The following is a 22,056-nucleotide window of genomic DNA, read 5'->3' as shown; positions in this document are numbered from 1 at the left end:
ATACAAATTCTGTAGCATTCCCCATGCTAAAAAACCCCTTTTAAATTTAATAAAACCTGCTTAATTTTTGCCAAAATACACAATCTTTGTCTAGGTATACAGGAAGCTTCTGAAGATTATTATTTTTTGTCTGTTAAACAAAAGGGAGTTCCAAAGACAATACCAGAATCAAATGGTTTGGCCATGACTAATAGAAACCTATCACAGGTTTTAATTTTTATTACTTTCTTTAATATAGGAGAAACTGTGGTATGAGATAAAAAAAACCCTTTGTGGAACTATTTTACATGACAGAAAGTGTTCCTGCTAGCCACCTTATCTAACTTAGTTAATTTTAGACTTTTAATGTTGATTTCTACTGGGTAGCTTAAATTTGCATGAATTTATAATGAAAATGCCTCCAGGCCTAAGTCTTTACACTCATAAGTGAATGTCCTGGGCCTTTTAAGTGCCAGGTTCCTGGGTCACATGTATGGTGTTCTCAGGGATCTAAGAATGCCAAATGTGCGTTAAACCCAGTAGGAAGGATTTAATTCACAAAAGGAAAAGGATAAGTATGCAGGAGTTTCTCTCAACTCATTGGCTTGAATTATTTGGACCCAGACTCTCAAGTTTTCTCCCAGAGAACCTCATGTTTTATCAAAACTTTTTAGGTGTAGAGGCAGAGAGTGGATCAGAATTCAAAAGTGAAATGTCTAGAACTGTTGGTATTCAGCTGAAGGAAGAGTTGAATAGACACTCTATTTCCCACTGTTTGGGTAGAGTTCTCTCCACTTTGTTCCCCATTGGTCTTTGTTCTCTAAGAGCTCAAGAAGAAACCTCAGAGGCCCAGCCAATACCCTGCCACAAAGTAGCTGCCTCAAGGATCTAGAGATAAAACCTGGTGATTTCTGGGTCTTAATCATTTGCATACCCCTGGGGAAGGTGGTGCCTGTGTTAGAAGTAGAAATTCTGAGAAAGCTAAGATGATGAGCACTTCCCATACTGCTGTCCTTCTCACAGATCAATATATAGCCTATCCTCCAAGTATGGCTTTCTAAGGAAAGATCACCTTTTCAATAATGCCAACTCCATAATTCTATCTAATCATAACTATCTTCAATGCACTTCCCATCCTCTTAGACCTGTCCTACTTTTTCTTTCTTTCATAGCACTTATTACCTTCTAATATGCTATATCATTTGTATATTGATTGGGTTCTTTTTTTAGCATACATCTCCCTCAAGTATAATGTAGATTCTATGAGGGCAGTTTGTTTGTTTTGTTCACTCCTGTATCCCTAGCACTTAGAACGATGCCTGGCGCATAGTAGATGCTCTGTCAATATTTGTTGAATGCTTGAATGAATAAATGAATGATTGAAGGGAATGATGCGATCGTTTTTCAGTCATGGAGAACAAGAGCTATGTCTATTTGAAGCCACTCAATAACCAGTATGTTCTTCTATCCCTCCTGTGTCATAAAAGGAAGAAAGACAGGACAGTTTTTCAGGGGAAATATCCTCTCCATCCCCCTCCAACAGAGGCAATGGAGCAAACATGATAGGAGCCAGGACTATCAGAAGCTAGATTTGACATCATCTAGGTAAAAGTCCCACACAGTACAACTGACTGGGTAGAATTTTATGAACATGGAATGGCCTGATTTAAAATATTAACTTTGTGGAGGTTTCAAGAACTTCCAGGAAGGATGGTGGATTAGGGAATTTAAAAGAAATTGAAGAAGACCTAACTAAATGGATGTAAGTAAAAATCTGTGTTCATGATTGAAAGACTGAATATTGTTTGGGTGTCAATGCTACCCAATGCAACTTATAATTCAATGAAATCCGAATCAAAATTCCAACAACTTTCTTTGCAAAAATGGAAAAGCCAATCATCAAATTAATACAGAATGGTCAGGGGTCTGGACTAGCTAAAGCCATCTTAAAAAAGAAAAATGGAGTTAGAGGAATCACACTTCCCAGTCTTAAAAATTATTACAAAGCCACAGTAATCAAAACAGCTTGGTATTGACACAAGGACAGACATATAGACTAATAGAAAAGAATTGGAAGTTCAGAAATCAACCCCGATGTTTATTGTAAACTGATTTTTAACAAGTTGGGAAAGACCACTCAATTGGGAAACAATAGTCTCTTTGACAAATGGTGCTGGGAAAACTGGATCTCCACTTGCAAACAAAAAAGAGGAGCCCCTACCACACAACATATACAAAAATCAGCTCAAAATGGATCAAAAACCTTAATACATGAGTAAGAACTATCAAACTCTTAGAAGACAATGTAGGGCAACATCTTCAGGACCTTTGATAGGCAATATTTTCTTAAACTTTACACCCAAAGCATAAGCAACAAAAGAAAAAATAGATAAGAGGGATATCATCAAAATTGAAAATATTTGTGCCTCAGAGTACTTCATGATTAAAGTAAAATGACAACCACACAATGGGAGACAATATTTGGAAACTACATATCCAATAAAGGATTAATATCCAGAATATACAAAAAACTCCTTAAACTTAACAACAAAAAAACAAGCACCTAATTTAAAAGTGGGCAAAAAACTTAAACAGATATCTCCAAAGAAGATAGACAAATGGCCAGAAAGCACATGAAAAGTTGCTCAATATCATTAGCCCTCAGAGTAATGCAAATCAAAACCACAATGAGCTACCATTTCATACCCATTAGAATGGCTGCTATTAAAAAAAATGGAAAATGACCAATGTTGAAAAGGATGTGGTGAAATAGGAACACCCATTCATTGCTGGTGGCAATGTAGAATGATGTAGTCACTGTGGAAGACATTTAGGTAGTTCCTTAGAGAGCTAAGAATAAAACTACCATATAACTTGGCAATCCAACTACTAGGTATATACCCAAAAGAATTGAAAGCAAGGATTTGAACAGATAATTGCACACTGATGTTTATAGTGGCATTAATCACAATTGCCAAAAGATGGAAGCAATCCAAGTACCCATCAACCGATGAATGGAAAAACACAATGTGATATATACATGCAACGGAATATTATTCAACAATATAAAGGAATGAAATTCTGGTACATGAGACACTATGGATGAAACTGAAGACATCATGTTGAGTGAAATAAGCCAGACACAAAAGGACAACTATTGTATGATCTCACTGTTTTGAAACGATTAGACTAAGCAAATTCACAGAGTCAGAATCTAGAATATGAGTTACTAGGGGGCAGAGTTTTGAATAGGGATGGGAAGTTAAAGCTTAACTCCCTATTTGGAATGATAGCAATGTTTTGATAATGGATTATAGCATAGCATTTTGAATGCAATCTATAACTCTGAAATATATATCTCAATATGGCTAAAAGGGGAAATGTTAGATTATATATATGTTCAAAGAATAAAAAAATTTTAAAAAACCCATGGGCCTGCACTACACAAACAGTAAACCCTAAATTAATCCATGGACTTTAATTAATACTGCAATTATAAAAACGTGCTATCATCAATTGTAACAAATTTTCCATAATTGTCAAGGGTTGGTGTTAGGGTAATATATGGGAATCCTGTATGTTATGCATGAGTTTTCTGTAAACCCACAACTTCTTTGAAAGGCTTCACCATTTTCTTTTGGGCACATATAAATATAGTAAAAATATGAAAACATGTATAGGAAGGATATTTCAAAATTGCAATTACACCTTGCTGACAAAAAAGGTATTCTAATGCTGGAGATCCGGGTTCGATTCCTAGAGTCTCCATGCAAAAAAAAGAATGTGTTCTACCTTGCTAGCTGCTGGAATGTGATATGAAAACCAGACAGCTTTTTTTTGGGGGGGGGGAGGAGGGGCATACATGGTTTGGGAATTGAATCCAGGTCTCCTATACATGTTTTCATATTTTTACTATATTTATATGTGCCCAAAAGAAAATGGTGAAGCCTTTCAAAGAAGTTGTGGGTTTACAGAAAACTCATGCATAACATACAGGATTCCCATATATTACCCTAACACCAACCCTTGACAATTATAGAAAATTTGCTACAATTGATGATAGCACGTTTTTATAATTGCAGTATTAATTAAAGTCCATGGATTAATTTAGGGTTTACTGTTTGTTACATTCTACCACTGAACCACTCATGCATCCCAGAATGGCTTTTAAAAGGGGGAGTTTATTAAGTTGCAAGTTTACAGTTTTTAGGCCATGAAAATGTCCCAATTAGAGCAAGTCTATAATAATGTCCAAATTAAGGCACCAACAAGAGGTTACTTTCACTCAAGAATGACCGATGAAGTTCAGGGTTTCTCTCTCAACTGAAAAGCACATGGTCAACATGGCCACGTTTGCTAGCTTTCTCTCCAGGTTTCTTTCTTTCATGAAACTCCCCCAGGGACATTTTCCTTCTTCCTCCCAAAGGTCTCTGGCTGCTTGGGCTCTTGTGCTCTCCCATGGCTCTCTCCAAAATGCTTCCTCTTCTAAAGGATTCCAGTAAACTAATCTAGACCCTCCTGGAATGGGTGGACTCACATCTCCCGCTAATCAAAGTTAATACCCACAATTGGGAGAGTCACATCTCTGTGGAGATAATCTAATGAAGTTCCCAATCTATAGTACTGAGTAGGGATTAAAAGAAAGGGCTGCTCCCACAAGATTGGATCAGAATTAAAACGTGGCTTTCCTAGGGTGCATAATCCTTTCAAACCAGCACAGAAGGGAAAGGAGATTTGAAGTATTTTGTTTCTTTCTTAAAAAAAAAAAGAGAGAACCAAAGCAACCAAGGTATTAGATGAGGATATTTTGCAATAATTTTAAAAGCAAGACTGTAATGTAAAATAAAATGAAAGCTTGGCCACATCAGGAAGGAAACAAAAATATTAACTTCATGACATATGCTTTAAATTCTCTTTGGGGAGCCAGGGAAACTGGTACAATGAAAGGCAAGGATTCTCTCAACCTGAAATCATATACCATACAAATTAAGATGCCTTAATCATAATATCAGAATCAAAAGTCAAAGGGAACATATTTTAGATGAAAGGTTAATGTGTGACAGAGTGTTTTTACAAGGACAAATCATATATATGCATTCTTCAGGTAATTACCACCAGGGATTTATTTGTAAAATAATAGTTAGTGAATCTCCAGAACAATGCAGGGAAGTCAGGGTTGTATATAGTAATGCCATATATTTTTGGGTGGTGCTTCAGTTATTCACTTTGTAAACATTTACTGAGTGTCTATCACATGCCATGCAGTGGGAATAGAAGAGTGATTAAACAACAACACAACTCCCTGGCATGATGGAGTTTTTTATTTAGGAGGGGAGATAGAGCAGTAAATAATTTCATTATACTGTGAACAGGCTATGGGATCAACATGAAATACTATGCAAGCCCATAGTAGGGACAATTAATATTGTCTGAGGAGATCATGAAGACTTCCTAAGAAGTGGTACCTCAATTGAAACTTAAAGAAGGGGTCAAAGTTACCTGGTGAAGGAACAAAATTTCCAAAGGTTGGAAGAGAGAGAAAGCTTAGCTCCTTAGGAAAATTGCAAATATTTTGGTGCACAGTATTTCATTTGATCCTTACCAAGACTCTGGGAAGTAGGTTGGGCAAAGTATTACATTCATTCCCCAGTTGAGGAAAACAAAGCTTAGAGACAGAGCTCATAGAAGTTGTGTTGAGCTGGGATTAGAAAACCCAGTTCTCCTGGTATGTATTTCCCAGTCTGATGCTCTGGCTCTTGTACTTCATCATGCTCAGATTATATTGGTTGATTTGGCTACAGTACTCTGGGCAAGACAAGTAACCTAATCAGAATTCCAAAGTGACCCAAAGGAGCCTGAAGATCGGCATGAGAAGGTCACAACTCTATTAGAAACCCAAGCCAATTTTAGAGAAAGGGGAGGTGGTCTAGTCATAGAAGACCCATGTTATCATTGGCACAAATACATCCCCCCAAAGTGACTTCTGTTGTGAATAGGTAAAGGTGAATGTTTCTTCAGAAATATTACCATGGAGACAGTCCAACAGCTGTTTGTGGCATTTGAACATTTCCTCAATGGCTGCCAATGTTCCAACTGCTCCAGTGTTTCTTAGTGCTTTTAGGAGGTCAGAAAACTGTTGACTCTTTTGAGTGTCTCCCCAGGCGAAACCAGTCTGCTACTTGCAGTTGTTTCTCCTAGCTGAAAAACAAATAAATACTTACTTTAGATTATTGGAGAAGATTTACTTTTGTGAAAAACAAAAAACCAGATACCTGAGTCTGCTTCAGACCTACTGAATGGAATCTAAGCATTACATATTTAAAATTTTCTTTAGTTGATTATGATGGCTACTCGATTGTGGAAACCTCTGAGCTAGATTAGATTGATAATGAGATTGAGAAAGTATGTCTGATCCTGGTACCAACCATTGAAATTAGCTCTATTTCAGGGCCATAGTCCTCCAGCCTCATTTTACAAATGTATATCTTTAGTCTTAGAAGAATGGTAAGGAAATGGGGATGCACTTTAGTATAATTTAGTATTTAAATTTGGTATAAATCAAAAAAATGGTATTTTTACCAATAAACCAATAAAAATGTGTTGACGCAGTATATCCCCATGGTTAAAAATTGGAGCTTTGCAGTCACTTAGTCTCAGTTCACATTCTGTGTATTCTACTTACTAGCTATGTCATCTTGGGTAAGTCACTGATTTCTCTATATTGAACTTTTAATGTGCAAAATGTGCATAATAATATCTCTTTCCTATGTTTTTTATGTAGTGTAAGTGAAATAATATGTATAAAACAGTACAGTACCTGTACCTGATAAACACTCAATACATAGTAGTTATATTAGCAATAATAGTAGAGTTGTTATTGAATACAAAGCACATAGGCTTGGAGAGAATGCTAAGAAAACATGGGCCTTTCCTTTCAGGAGCTTAAAATCACATTATCATGCAAAGATCAACATATTACCATCCCTTTACTTTTTAAAGAGCTTTTAGGCATAATGTGTTTTCTAAATTTCAGATTCAGAGAATGTTTTATCACCTAAAAAGTAGCAGATTCAAGGACAAAAAAAAAAAACGGTTCCCTCAGGTCAAGGAAAATGACCTTTATAGAACACCAATAAATCCTAACCCCAAAGTTCATGGAGAACAGTATCTCTTAACTTTTTAAAAGTTGCTGTGGAAACCTCCTTGAACTCTTAAAATAACCTGTCAGCACCTGCCTCACGTGGCTGCTCTCTTAGCTAGGCCCATTGATATTTTTATCTGTAGGCACAGACCCTAATCCAAGACATAGATCAACCCTGAGAAAAGAACTGCTGCAACTACTTCCTATCTTAAATAATTCTATTAGTCAACACTGGTCTGACTTGTAGCCCTGTGCTGACTACTAAGCTTGAATTGCTCCTTCTTGATCTCCCTCCATTCACACCCTGCCAGCTCCCCCAGTGCCCAGTTTCCAGTGCTGATGCTGGGCTCCCCATGGCTCCCAGGCCCAGCTGTGCTGCTCCACACATACGACCCACAGGCCTGGAGCCCCTACCGGCGTGCATGATTCTTGTGTGTGCCTGATTCATGGGAAAGGCTTCTACTTTTCCTCTGTCCTGAGGTCATGTATCAGCTATTGCCCAGGCTTTGGCTCAGTTTGATCATCATTCCCCTCTCTAATAACTGAAGTGCCTATAAATTCCAATTTAGTAGCTTCTGTCTATTACTGTATTGGTTTCCTATTGTTGCTGTAACAAATTATCACAAATTCAGTAGTTTTAAACAACCTGTATTTATTGTCTTTCAATTCTGGAGGGCAGAAGTCTGCAATGAGTCTTATAGGGCTAAAATCAAGGTGATGGCAGAGCTAAGTCTTTCTGGAGGTTCTAGCCAAGAATCTATTTCCCTGCCTTTTCCAACTTTGAGAGGCTGCATGTATTCCTTGACTTGTGGCCCCTTCCTATATCTTTAAAACCAGCAGCATAGTATCTTCTTTCTTAACTCTGCTTTCCTCTGCTTCTGTTATCAAATAGACTTTTCTCTTCTGTAGTCAAATCTCTCCATGCTGCTCTTGTAAGCACACCTGTGATTGCATTTAGGGCCGACCAAGATAATCCACACAAGCTTTCCATCTCAAGACCCTTAACTGAATCACATCTGCAAAGTCCCTTTGCTACATAAAGTAATGTATTCACAGGTTTTGGGGATTGGGACATGGACATCTTGGGAGCCATTGCTCAGCCTCTCACAGCTGCCCAAAGATAAACTTCCTGGATGTCTCTTTAGACTTCTAAGTATATTTCAGCATGGAGTTTCCATCCCTATGCTTCCTTACCTGTTGGGATATCTTCATCTTTATCTTAGAAACTAGATATATTGATTATCTGAATAAAGATAGAGAATATAGAATTTCAAAGCTGCCATTCCTTGTCCTAACATTTACTATCAGGCAGCCTCCCCAGGACCTGACTTTAGTGATGGATCCCTGTCCCTTACTATAGGATAATAACCATTTAGGGTCAAGCCCTAAGGTGTGTAACATCCCCCTCTCAACAGTGGTTCAGAGGGCACAGCATTGTCTCCATGAGCTATAAGCAGCTGGGGCTGCTTTTGTGCAGTGAGGTTAACCAATGTGTTACATCCTCTTAACAACCCAGTGATATGGAAGCACTGAGTCACTAATCAATTCATCTACAGAGTAATACGTATTTCCAGTTAGGTTGAACCATATGAAACTGTTGTTTCTAACATTCAATAACCACAAAATGTCAGCAATTTCTACATGTTGAAACCAAACAAAAGTGTTTTGAAGCCAGTCATTTGCCAGAGACACTGAGACTTTCCAACAGGAAGGAGAGGAAGCCTCCACTGAATGACATAAAGGCTTTGAAAGAAAAATGTTTTTCAGACATTTTTCATTCAGAACCTATATCCCAGCCTCCTTCTTTATGATACTCTCATTACAATAATAGTCAAAAAGTAATAGTCTGACTCCTGCTTCAGATACTGCATATTGTCTTTCAAAGTACGTTCTCTCTTCTTCCTTTTAGAAAAATAATCCTTGAGTTTTCACTGAGTACATGGCTGTCCAGTTAGACACTACATTTCTCAGCTATCTTACACCTAGGTACGAACCATGTAATTAAATTTCTACCAGGGGAATATGAGCAGAAAATATGTGTAGTAGGTTAAAAAATATTCCCCAAAGATTTCAGGTCATAATCCTTAAGACTTGTAAATGTTACCTTATATGGCAGAATATATATCAATTTAATTATTTTGAGATGGGGAGATTGTCCTGGATTATCTGGGTTGTCCTTATATGCAATCACAATTATCTTTATAATAGGAAGACAGAGGGAGATTATTACCAGACAGAGAGGAGAAGGTAGTGTAACCATGCAGGCAAAGAGTGGAGCATTGTGGAGACAAACCAAGGAATGCTGGCAGCTACCAGAAGTTGGAAAAGGTAAGGAATGGATTCTCCCCTAGAAAATAAATTTCAGTGGTTACAAGCCACTAATGTTCTGGTTATTTGTTACAGGAGACAAATTCCTTCCAGGTGGAAGGAATTCAAATGTATGGTTTTGATGAGTGGGCCTTAATATTCGAAACGTAGTCTGTAAACTAGTCATTCCAGCATCACTGGAAAGCTTGTTAGAAACTTAGAATCTCAGGCCCCACTCCCAGACCTACTGAACCTGAATCTTGAATAAGAATTCAAGATGAGTGTAATGAACATTTAAGTGTGAGAGTCAATACCTGAGGGGATGACAAAGCTATGAAAGAAAAGACCCTAGTACAGATGGAGACCCTCGTAGAGCCACCCAAATCCTTGGAGCATGTCATTTATGTGAGAGAAATAAATGTCATATTTTATTGAGGTCATTTTCAATTTAGATTGCTAAAATAGACAGATCCATATCCTACCTAATATGCCATCTGTATGTAAAACATACTTCTGAATGCACATGGAAAAACCATACCAGTCAGCACAAAATGCTAGGCTGTTTAAACCATCATCATTTTGATTCAGCTGCTCAGAAGAGCCACACTGATTCTTCCCCTGGATTGTTTGACTAATCATTTTCAGGCTTTACTACTTACTGTAGACTACAAAAATCAGGTCTTCAGTGAGAAAGCCACTGTAGATTTTTCATTCTTCATGCATTATAATAGGGCAATTACATTTGAGGGCAGTATTTTAAGTGATTTTGCAAATTTGGATTGGATTAATTAGGGGATAAAGGCTATCTATGAGGTCTGTAATAATACTCTTGTCATAAGCCAGGTGTTCATATACGTGTGGGTTTGTTCTGAGACTTTTAGTCCATTGGTCTATTTGTATCAATACCACACTGTCTCACACTGTAAATTTATATGCATTAATACCTAGCAGTGTAAGTTCTCCAATTTTGCTCTTCTTTCTTAAGAGTTTTTTGACTAGGGATTGGCAAACTATGACCTGCAGGATTGCCAACTGCTTTTGTAAATGAAGTTTTATTAGAACACACCCATGCCATTTCATTTACAAAGTGTCTACAACTATTTGAAAACAAGTCACAGAGATATTGTGGGGATTGTCCAGAAGTTATAGTTCAATTTGGGAGCACTTAGCATGTTGCATTATGTCCAGTCCATGAATATGGAACTTCTTCCATTTTATTTTAGGTCTTCTTTAATTACCCTCAGCAATATTTTTATATTTTCTGATACACAGTCTGCACACATTTTGTTAGATTTTTTTCTTGTTATTTGATTTGTAATACTTCAAGTATATTAAAAATTTTTCATTTTCTAGTGTTTTTTTTTGCTTGCACAAACAAATACAATTGATTATTGTATCTAGAACTTGCCTTGCTAACTTTATTTATTAATTTGTCTGATGAACACTTTTATCAAAATGGGTTTTGACTTTATCAAGGGATTTTTCTGCATCTATTGAAATGACTGTATGGTTTTTCCCCTTTAACCTGTTCATTTAGTGAATCGCATGGTTAAATTTTCAAATCTAAAGTCCATCTTTTATTCTTGGAATAAATTCTGCTTGGTCATTATATGCATCCTTTTCATACAAGGCTGGATTTTATTTGCGAACATTTAGTTTAGAATTTTTGCTTCTATGTTCAAAAGATATATTGTGCTATGATTTTGCTTTCTGGTGATGTTCTCGTGAGATTTTGTTGTAAATATTATAAAATGAGTTGAGAATTGTTCTTTCATTGTCTGTTCTCTGAGAGAGCTTGTGTAGGAATGATAAGTTTTACAACTTGATGTCTGAGGAAAATCACCAATGAAGTCATCAGAACCTGGAATTATTTTTGTAGAAATATTTTAAATTACAAATTCAATTTATCTAATATACATAGGACTATTCATATTTTCTGTTTCTTCTTGTTGGGCTTTGATAAGTTGTGTTTTTCAGCAAATTTATTCCTTTCATGTAAATTTTCAAAGGTATTGCTTGAAAGTTGCCCATAATATTCTCTGATGATTCCAGTGTCTGTAGAATCTGTACTTTTATCTCCTTATATTCAACCTGAAAATGGTAAACAAGGTCTTCTCTATATTTTCTTAAACAGTCTTGCTTGGTGTTTATAATTTTATTAGATTTTTTCAAAGAGCCAACTTTTAGTTTCATGAATCCTCTCCATTGAATATTTATTTTCTATTTAATTGTGTCTGCTCTTATTTTTATTATTTTATTCCTCCTATCTTTTTTGGGTTTAATTTTCTGATATTTTCCTAATTTTTATATGGATAATTAAATGATATATTTCTGTCTAAACATGGCTTTAGTTACATCCACTCAGTTTGATATGTCATATGTTTATTATTTATTTAATGATACTCATTAATCGTGCCTTCTTTTTTAATTCTTAAGTATTAAAATATGTTTTTCTTAGTTTCCAGGATTTGGGGGACTTAATTACTTTTATGTTACTGACTTCTAGTTAGCTCAATTGTGGTGAGAGAACATGTTTTGAATGATATTAATCCTTTGAAGTTTATGAAATCTGCTTTATGACCTAGAAAATAGTGAATTTTAGCAAATATGCCAAGTTTGCTTGAAAAGAACATATGTTCCTCAATTGTGGATATAAAGTTCTAGTATGTAAATGAGAGAGAAGCTATTGACTTCAAATCTTTTATGCTTTCACTGATGTTTTGTCTGCTTGTTCTACTGAAATAAATATGTTAAACTCTTCACTATGATTATAGATATGTCTATTTTTCCTTTTAGTTCAATAAATTTTGCTTCATGTATTTTGATATGATGTTATTAGGTCCTTATAATCTACAAATATTATATATTTTTGTCCCTAAACCTGTGAAATTTTTATCACTGTATCTCTAGTGATGAAAATTGCCTTAAAGTTTACTTTATGTAATACTAGTGTAAACATAGCAGCTTTCTTTTAGTGTGTATATCATTTATCTTCTATCATTTTACTTTCAACTTTTTTAGTTCTAATATTTAATGTGTCTCTTGTAAGCTGTATATCATGATTTTATCCAATCTTCTTTCTTGCATTTATGTACTTTATGTTTACATTTAATTGAATTATAAATACATTGGTGATTAAATCTATCATCTTATTTTTCGCCCTCTCTTCAACCCATTCTGCTCAGTGTTACTTATTTCACTTTTCTTACCTCTTTGTGGAATAGCTAGGTAATTTTTATTTCATTTTCCACCCATTTATTAGCCAGATGGTTATATATTCTTTTCTTTTGCTTTTGGTGGTTACCCTAGAAATTATAACAGGCATTTTTCACTTATTAATTTCATTTACTACATCCTGCTTTTTGTCTTTTATTGTCATGTATTTTAATATTTTAAATAATAACCATATTAAATCTCACAAAGCAGTATTCCATATTTTTTTTTTTGGAAGGGGGGCACATGGTCTGGAAATCGAACCCGGGTCTCCTGCATGAAAGGCTAGCATTCTACACTGAACTGCCTGCGCACCCTTCAGTATTGTTCTCTATGGTCAATATTCAAGTAGTTTGTCCATCTATTTATATTTGCCACTTCTCTTCATTCCTTTCTGCATTGTATTGTTTCCATGTAGTATTATATTTTCTTCTACCATAATAATCCTATTAGCATTTCGTTCAATACATGTCTCTTAATGACTAGTTATCTCAGTTTTTGTTTGTCTGAAATAGCTTTTTTTTGCCTTCATTTGTGTAATACATTGCTAGATACAGAATTCTAGTTAGACAATTATACTCTGTCGGTACATTGAAGATGTCATTCCATTATATCTGGCTTCCATTTATTAAGAAGTTATCTGTAAGTCTTATTACTGTTCCTTTAAAGGTAATGTATCTTTCACTGGATAATTCGAAGATTTTTCTCTTTGTCCTTGCTGTGTGTGTGTCTGTGTGTTTTTTGTTTGTTTTTAGCAGTTTTACTATGCTTTTTCTAGGTATGTTTTTCTCTATTTATCCTGTCTGGCATTTGGACAGTTTGCTGGTTTAAAGCTGTTATGTACTCCAAAAAAGCCATATCCTTTTTCATAACCAAATATTTTGGATGAGATATTTTTGATTAGGTTGTTTCCATGGAGATGTGACCCACCCAACTGGAGGTACGAACTTTTGATTAAGTGGTTTCCATGGAGATGTGTCTCTGCCCATTCAAGGTGGGTCTTAATCTGCTTACTGGAGTCCTTTAACAGGGAATCACTTTGGAAAAAGTTAGTGCCAACAGAGGCAGAAGCATTTGCAGATGCAGAAAGAAAATGCCCCTGTGGAAGCTGTTGGAAACCAGAAACCAAAGGACCAGCAGACCTAGCCCTGTAACTTTCCAATTGACAGAGATGTTCCAGACATCACTGGTCTTTCTTAAGTCAAGGTATCTTTCTCTGATGCCTTAGTTTGGACATTTTTATGACCTTAGAACAGTAAATTTGTAACTTAATAAATCTCCCTTATAAAAGCCAACCCATTTCTGGAATATCACATTCCAGAAGCTTTAGCAAACTAAAACAGATAGCATCTTGAATATTTGACTTGCAGTCCTTCATCAATTTTGTAAAGTTCTGACAACTTATTTAAATATTCTGTTTATTCACACTATTTTTTTAAATATTTGTATTGAGATATCTTCACACACATGCAGTTCATGCAGAGTATATAAGCAATGGCCCACAATATCCTCACATAGTGGCATAGTCATCTCCATGATCATTTTTAGAATATTTGCATCACTCTAGAAAAAGAAAAAAGAAAAAACTCATACATCCATACCCCCTACTCTTCTCTCTCATTGACCACTAATATTTCAATCTACCTATTTTTTTTATCCCTATCTCCCCTATTATTTATTTATTTTTTTTCCTTATTCTTTTACTCATCTCTCCCTACTCTGGATAAAAGGAGCATCAGGCACAAGGTTTTCACAATCACACGGTCACATTGTAAAAGCTATATAGTTATATAATTGTCTTCAAGAATTAAAGCTACTGGGACACAGCTCAACAATTTCAGGTACCTCCCTCTAGCCACTCCAATGAACTATAAACTAAAAACGGATACCTATATAATGCAAAAGAATAACCCCCAGGATAAACTCTCAACTCTGAGATCTCTCAGCCATTAAAACTTTATTTCGTCTCATTTCTCTCTTCGTCTTCTTGGTCAAGAAGGCTTTCTCAATCCCATGATGCTAGGTCCTGGCTCATCCTGAGAGTACTGTCCCATATTGCCAGCGATTCACACCCCTGGGAATCATGTCCCACATAGACAGGAGGGCAGAGAGTTCACTTGCCAGTTGGCTTAGAAAGAGAAGCCACATCTGAGCAACAAAAGAGGTTCTCTGGGCATGACTCTAAGGCATAATTATAAGTAGGCTTAGCTTATCTTTTGCAGGAATAAGTTTCACAGAAGTGAACCCCAAATTTGAGGGTTCAGCCTATTGACTTGTTTGTCCCCACTGCTTGTGAGAATACTGGAAATTCCCCAGATGGGGAAGTTGAATATTTCCTCCTTTCTCCCCAGTCTCTCAAGGGGACTTTGTAAATACATATTTATTCTCAACCCAAATTACTCTGGGAAGTATCAGGGCATTACACTAACCTGTACAAATTAACAAAAGCTCATGTTCTATTCAAGATTCATGTATTTATGGTGATCAAATAAACTGACCATACAACTCAAATTAGATAATGCACTATCAAAATATAAATTTTGCACCAAATAAACATCTCTCCCTTTGCTCTCACACAGAAGTTGAAGTTTTAAAATATGGACCATATCATCCTTTATTCTATATTCTCATTTACCTTGGTCCTATCCAGATCAGCTTCAGTCATATCTCTTGTCAAAGTCTGATCACTTTTTCAGCTTTTTAATGATTGCTGTATGGGGTAATATTGACTTTCATAGCTTCAGTGCTCTAACTCTGAGTCTCAGGTATAAATAAATACCCATGGTTTCAGGGAATGATCAGGTTATACACAAATAGCTCAGTATCTCAGAATTTAGAAATACCAGTTATAACTCCTAAATATATGTGACTGCTGTAAAAGCTTACAATTTGGTACCTTTATAATAGGCCCCAACCTGATAAACCATGCTCTCAACTTCAATTCTCCAAGTTTGCGTATTATAGTTAGTCCAAATGAATGAAACATGCTAATATTTGCCTGTTTGTGTGTGACATTTCATTCAACATACAGTCCTTAAGGTCCATGCATCTAGTTGCATGCCTCACAACTTCATTCCTTCTTGCAGCTGCTCAGTAGTCTGTTGTATGTAGGAAGTTTCTCCTTCCTTCCTCAGTCTATGTACTCTTAGGCCCCCTCTATCAATTGCAAATGACAAATGCTGCCACCACAAACACCAGTGTGCAAATATCTGTTTGTATCCCCACTCTCAGTTCCTCCAGGTGTATACCTAGCAATGAGGTCGGAGGACCATATGGTAGCCCCAACCATAGTCTCTTATGTTGTTTTCATAATATTCTCAATTTCATTTATTTGTGTTCTAATCTTCATTATTTCTTTTCTTTTTTTTGCTTTGGGGTTAGTTTGCTGTTTTTCTCTAGTTCTTCCAGGTGAAGAGTTAATTCCTCAATTTTGGTTCTTTCTTCTTTTTTATAGACATTTAAGGCAATAAATTTCCCTCTCAGCGCCACCTTTGTTGCATCCCTTAAATTTTGATCTGTTGTGTTTTCACTTTCATTTGCCTCAAGACATTTACTGACTTCTCTTACAATTTCTTCCTTGACCCACTGGTTGTTTAAGAGTGTGTTGTTTAGCCTCCATATATTTGTGTATTTTCTGGCCTTCTGCCTGTTATTGATTTCCAACTTTATTCCATTATGATCTGAGAAAGTGTTTTCTATAATTTCAGTTTTTTTAGTTATTGAAACTTGCTTTGTGACCCAGCATATGGTCTATCCTTGAGAATGATTCATGAGCACTTGAGAAAAATGTATATCCTGTAAATGTTTGTTAAGTTTAGTTCATTTATTGTAGTATCCAAAATCTTATGTTTCCTTTATTGAACCCCTGTGTAGATGTTCTATCCATTGATAACAGTGGGGAATTGAAGTCTCCAATTATTATGGTAGAAGTATCCACTTCACCCCTCAGTGTTGTTGGTGTTTGAATTATGTATTTTGGAGCACCTTGGCTTGTTGCATAAGTATCTATGACTATTATGTCTTCTTGTTGAATGTTCCTTTTATTAATACATAGTGTCTTTCTTTGTCTCTTTCAATTTTTTTACATTTGAAGTCTTATTTGTTGGATATTGGTACAACTAGAGCCCTGCTGTTTTCTGGTTGTTGTTTGCATGAAATATCTTTTTCCAACATTTCACTTTCAACCTACTTTTTACGTTGGGTCTAAAGTGAGTCTCCTGTAGACAGCATATAGATGGGTCCTATTCTTAATCCATTTTGCACATCTATGTCTTTTGACTGGGGAGCTTAATCCAATAACATTTAATGCTATTACTGTAGAGGCAGTACTTTCTTCTACCATTTTGTCTTTTGGATTTTATATGTCATATCTATTTTTTTCTCTTTTAACCTTAATTGATAATCAATATTTCTACAACCTTCTCCAGACTTCTTCTCTCCTGCCTTTATCTATCTGCCTATAGTGTTCCCTTTAGTATTTCTTTTTTTTCTAACTTTTTTTATTAATTAAAAAAAATTAGCAAACAAAACATTTAGATATCATTCCATTCTACATATACAATCAGTAATTCTTAATATCATCACATAGTTGCATATTCATCATTTCTTAGTACATTTGCATCGATTTAGAAAAAGAAATAAAAGGACAACAGAAAAAGAAATAAAATGATAATAGAGAAAAAAACTATATGTACCATACCCCTTACCACTATTTCAAACTGAATTTATTTTGACATTTTTCCCCCTATTATTTATTTTTATTCCATATGTTCTACTCTTCTGTTGATATAGTAGCTAAAAGGAGCATCAGACATAAGGTTTTCACATTCACAGAGTCTCATTGTGAAAGCTATATCATTGTTCAATCATCATCAAGAAACATGGCTACTGGAACACAGCTCTACATTTTCAGGCAGTTCCCTCCAGCCTCTCCACTACATCTTGAACAACAAGGTGATATCTATTTAATGCATAAGAATAACCTCCAGGATAACCTCTCGACTCTGTTTGGAATCTCTCAGCCATTGACACTTTGTCTCATTTTATTCTTCCCCCTTTTGGTTGAGAAGGTTCTCTCAATCCCTTGATGTTAATTCTCAGCTCATTCTAGGGTTTTTCTCAGTCTTTTGATGCTGAGTCTCAGCTCCTTCCAGGATCTTTGTTCCACGTTGCCAGGAAGGTCCACATCCCTGGGAGTCATGACCCACGCAGAGAGGGGGAGGGTGGTGAGACTGCTCGTCATGTTGGCTGAAGAGAGAGGCTACATCTGACAACAAAAGAGGCTCTATTGGGGGTGACTCTTAGGCCTAAATTTTTAGTAGACTTGACCTATTCTTTTTGGGGTTAAGTTTCATGTGAACAACCCCCAAGTCTGGGGGCTCAGCCTATAGCTTTGGTTGTCCACACAGCTTGTGAGAATATCAAGAATTCAACTTGGGGAAGTTGAATTTCTCCCCACTCTCACCATTCCCCGAAGGGGGCTTGCAAATACTTTTCCAGTCACTGATCAAATCATTCTGGGATTCATCAGGGCATCACTCTGGACAAACCAACAAAATCTCATGTCCTACCTGAGATTCCAAGTACTTATGACATTCAATCAAACTATCTACATGAGTTATATTAGGAAATGCTCTAGTCAAAATCTAAATTTTGTAACAAATAAACATTTTTTGCTTTAGTCTCACACATAAGGTGACATTTTAAAGTATTAATGATCATCTATTTTCAGCACCCTGCAATAATGACATTCCTTTGTTCTTCCTCATGCAAAAACATTTTTAAAATTTGTACATTGTACATTTCACTATTATTATACACTCTAGGCACTCCTAGATTATACCATCTCGATCTTTAACATCTATCTTTCTTTCTGATTTCATTTATGTCCCCAGCCCTCCTCCCTCTATCATTTTCACATGCAGCTTCATTCAGTGTTTTAACATAATTACATTACAGTTAGGTAGTACTGTGCGGTCCATTTCTGAGTTTTTGCATCCAGTCCTGTTGCACAGTCTGTATCCCTTCAGCTCCAATTACCCACTGTCTTACCCTATTTCTATCTCCTGATGGTCTCTGTTACCAACGACATATTCCAAGTTTATTCACTAATGTCGGTTCATATCAGTGAGACCATACAGTATTTGTCCTTTAGTTTTTGGCTAGTCTCACTCAGCATGATGTTCTCAAGGTCCATCCATGTTGTTACATACTTCATAAGTTTATTCTGTCTTAGAGTTGCATAATATTCCATCGTATGTATATACCACAGTTTGTTTATCCACTCTTCTGTTGATGGACATTTTGGCTGTTTCCATCTCCTTGCAATTGTAAATAATGCTGCTATAAACATTGGTGGGCAAATGTCTGTTTGTGTCTTTGCCCTTCAGTTCTCTGAGTAGATACCTAGCAATGGTATTGCTGGGTCATACGGCAATTCTATATTCAGCTTTTTGAGGAACCGCCAAACTGCCTTCCACAGTGGTTGCACCATTTGACATTCCCACCAACAGTGAATAAGTGTGCCTCTTCCTCCACATCCTCTCCAGCACTTGTCATTTTCTGTTTTGTTGATAATGGCCATTCTGGTGGGTGTGAGATGATATCTCATTGTGGTTTTGATTTGCATTTCTCTAATGGCCAGGGACATTGAGCATCTCTTCATGTGCTTTTTGGCCATTTGTAGTTCCTCTTCTGAGAAGTGTCTGTTCAAGTCTTTTTCCCATTTTGTAATTGGATTGGCTGTTTTTTTGTTGTTGAGTTGAACAATCTCTTTATAAATTCTGGATACTAGACCTTTATCTGATATGTCATTTCCAAATACTGTCTCCCATTGTGTAGGCTGTCTTCCTACTTTCTTGATGAAGTTCTTTGATGCACAAAGTGTTTAATTTTGAGGAGCTCCCATTTATTTCTTTCTTTCTTCAGTGTTCTTGCTTTAGGTGTAAGGTCCATAAAACCGCCTCCAATTATAAGATTCATAAAATATCTCCCTACATTTTCCTCTAACTGTTTCATGGTCTTAGACCTAATGTTTAGATCTTTGATCCATTTTGAGTTAACTTTTGTATAGGATGTGAGATACGGGTCCTCTTTCATTCTTTTGCATATAGATATCCAGTTCTCTAGGCACCATTTATTGAAGACACTGTTCTGTCCCAAATGAGTTGGCTTGACTGCCTTATCAAAGATCAAATGTCCATAGATGAGAGGGTCTATATCTGAGCACTCTATTCGATTCCATTGGTCGATATATCTATCTTTATGCCAGCACCATGCTGTTTTGACTACTGTGGTTTCATAATATGCCTTAAAATCAGGCAGTGTGAGACCTCCAGCTTCGTTTTTTTTCCTCAAGATACTTTTAGCAATTCGGGGCACTCTGCCCTTCCAGATAAATTTGCTTATTGGTATTTCTATTTCTGAAAAGTAAGTTGTTGGGATTTTGATCGGTATTGCATTGAATCTGTAAATAAATTTAGGTAGAATTGACATCTTAACTATATTTAGTCTTCCAATCTATGAACATGGTATGCCCTTCCATCTATTTAGGTCTTCTGTGATTTCTTTTAACAATTTCTTGTAGTTTTCTTTGTATAGGTCTTTTGTCTCTTTAGTTAAATTTATTCCTAAGTATTTTATTCTTTTAGTTGCAATTGTAAATGGAATTCATTTCTTGATTTCCCCCTCAGCTTGTTCATTGTTAGTGTATAGAAACACTACAGATTTTTGAATGTTGATCTTGTAACCTGCCACTTTGCTGTACTCGTTTAATAGCTCTAGTAGTTTTGTTGTGGATTTTTCAGGGTTTTCGATGTATAGTATCATATCATCTGCAAACAGTGATAGTTTTACTTCTTCCTTTCCAATTTTGATGCCTTGTATTTCTTTTTCTTGCCTAATTGCTCTGGCTAGAACTTCCAACATGATGTTGAATAACAGTGGTGATAGTGGACATCCTTGTCTTGTTCCTGATCTTAGGGGGAAAGTTTTCAATTTTTCCCCATTGAGGATGATATTAGCTGTGGGTTTTTCATATATTCCCTCTATCATTTTAAGAAAGTTCCCTTCTATTACTATCCTTTGAAGTGTTTTCAACAGGAAAGGATGTTGAATCTTGTCAAATGCCTTCTCTGCATCAACTGAGATGATCATGTGATTTTTCTGCTTTGATTTGTTGATATGGTGTATTACATTAATTGATTTTCTTATGTTGAACCATCCTTGCATACCTGGGATAAATCCTACTTGGTCATGATGTATAATTCTTTTAATGTGTTGCTGGATTCGATTTGCTAGAATTTTGTTGAGGATTTTTGCATCTATATTCATTAGAGAGATTGGTCTGTAGTTTTCTTTTTTTGTAATATCTTTGCCTGGTTTTGGTATGAGGGTGATGTTGGCTTCATAGAATGAATTAGGTAGCTTTCCCTCCACTTCAATTTTTTTGAAGAGTTTGAGCAGGGTTGGTACTAATTCTTTCTGGAATGTTTGGTAGAATTCACATGTGAAGCTGTCTGGTCCTGGACTTTTCTTTTTGGGAAGCTTTTTAATGACTGATTCAATTTCTTTACTTGTGATTGGTTTGTTGAGGTCATCTATTTCTTCTTGAGTCAAAGTTGGTTGTTGATGCCTTTCTAGGAACTTGTCCATTTCATCTACATTGTTGTATTTATTAGCATAAAGTTGTTCATTGTATTCTGTTATTACCTCCTTTATTTCTGTGAGGGCAGTAGTTATGTCTCCTCTTCCATTTCTGATCTTATTTATTTGTATCCTCTCTCTTCTTCTTTTTGTCAATCTTGCTAAGGGCCCGTCAATCTTATTGATTTTCTCATAGAACCAACTTCTGGTCTTATTGATTTTCTCTATTGTTTTCATGTTTTCTATTTCATTTATTTCTGCTCTGATCTTTGTTATTTCTTTCCTTTTGCTTGCTTTGGGGTTAGTTTGCTGTTCTTTCTCCAGTTCTTCCAAGTGGACAGTTAATTCCTGCATTTTTGCCTTTTCTTCTTTTCTGATAAAGGCATTTAGGGCAATAAATTTCCCTCTTAGCACTGCCTTTGCTGCATCCCATTAGTTTTGATATGTTGTGTTTTCATTTTCATTCGCCTCGAGATATTTACTGATTTCTCTTGTAATTTCTTCCTTGACCTACTGGTTGTTTAAGAGTGTGTTGTTGAGCCTCCACGTATTTGTGAATTTTCTGGCACTCTGCCTATTATTGATTTCCAACTTCATTCCTTTATGATCTGAGAAAGTGTTGGGCATGATTTCAATCTTTTTAAATTTGTTGAGACTTGCTTTGTGACCCAGCATATGGTCTATCTTCGAGAATGATCCATGAGCACTTGAGAAAAAGGTGTATCCTGCTGTTGTGGGGTGTAATGTCCTATAAATGTCTGTTAAGTCTAGCT

General features: G+C 36.0%; 1 long non-coding RNA gene across 1 annotated transcript in view; it reads right to left on the bottom strand.

Moving 5' to 3' along the window:
* Window positions 1-22,056, bottom strand: part of LOC143649461 (uncharacterized) — a 211,512-nt gene that overhangs the window by 73,569 nt on the left and 115,887 nt on the right. Inside the window, exon 3 of the long non-coding RNA XR_013159008.1 lies at window positions 6,007-6,177. This is a non-coding gene — a long non-coding RNA (uncharacterized LOC143649461). The remainder of the gene's footprint in view (window positions 1-6,006; window positions 6,178-22,056) is intronic.

The sequence above is a fragment of the Tamandua tetradactyla genome, chromosome 11 (assembly GCF_023851605.1).
Source record: "Tamandua tetradactyla isolate mTamTet1 chromosome 11, mTamTet1.pri, whole genome shotgun sequence".
Lineage (NCBI taxonomy): Eukaryota > Metazoa > Chordata > Mammalia > Pilosa > Myrmecophagidae > Tamandua > Tamandua tetradactyla.
This window is presented reverse-complemented; position numbering and strand designations above follow the sequence as displayed.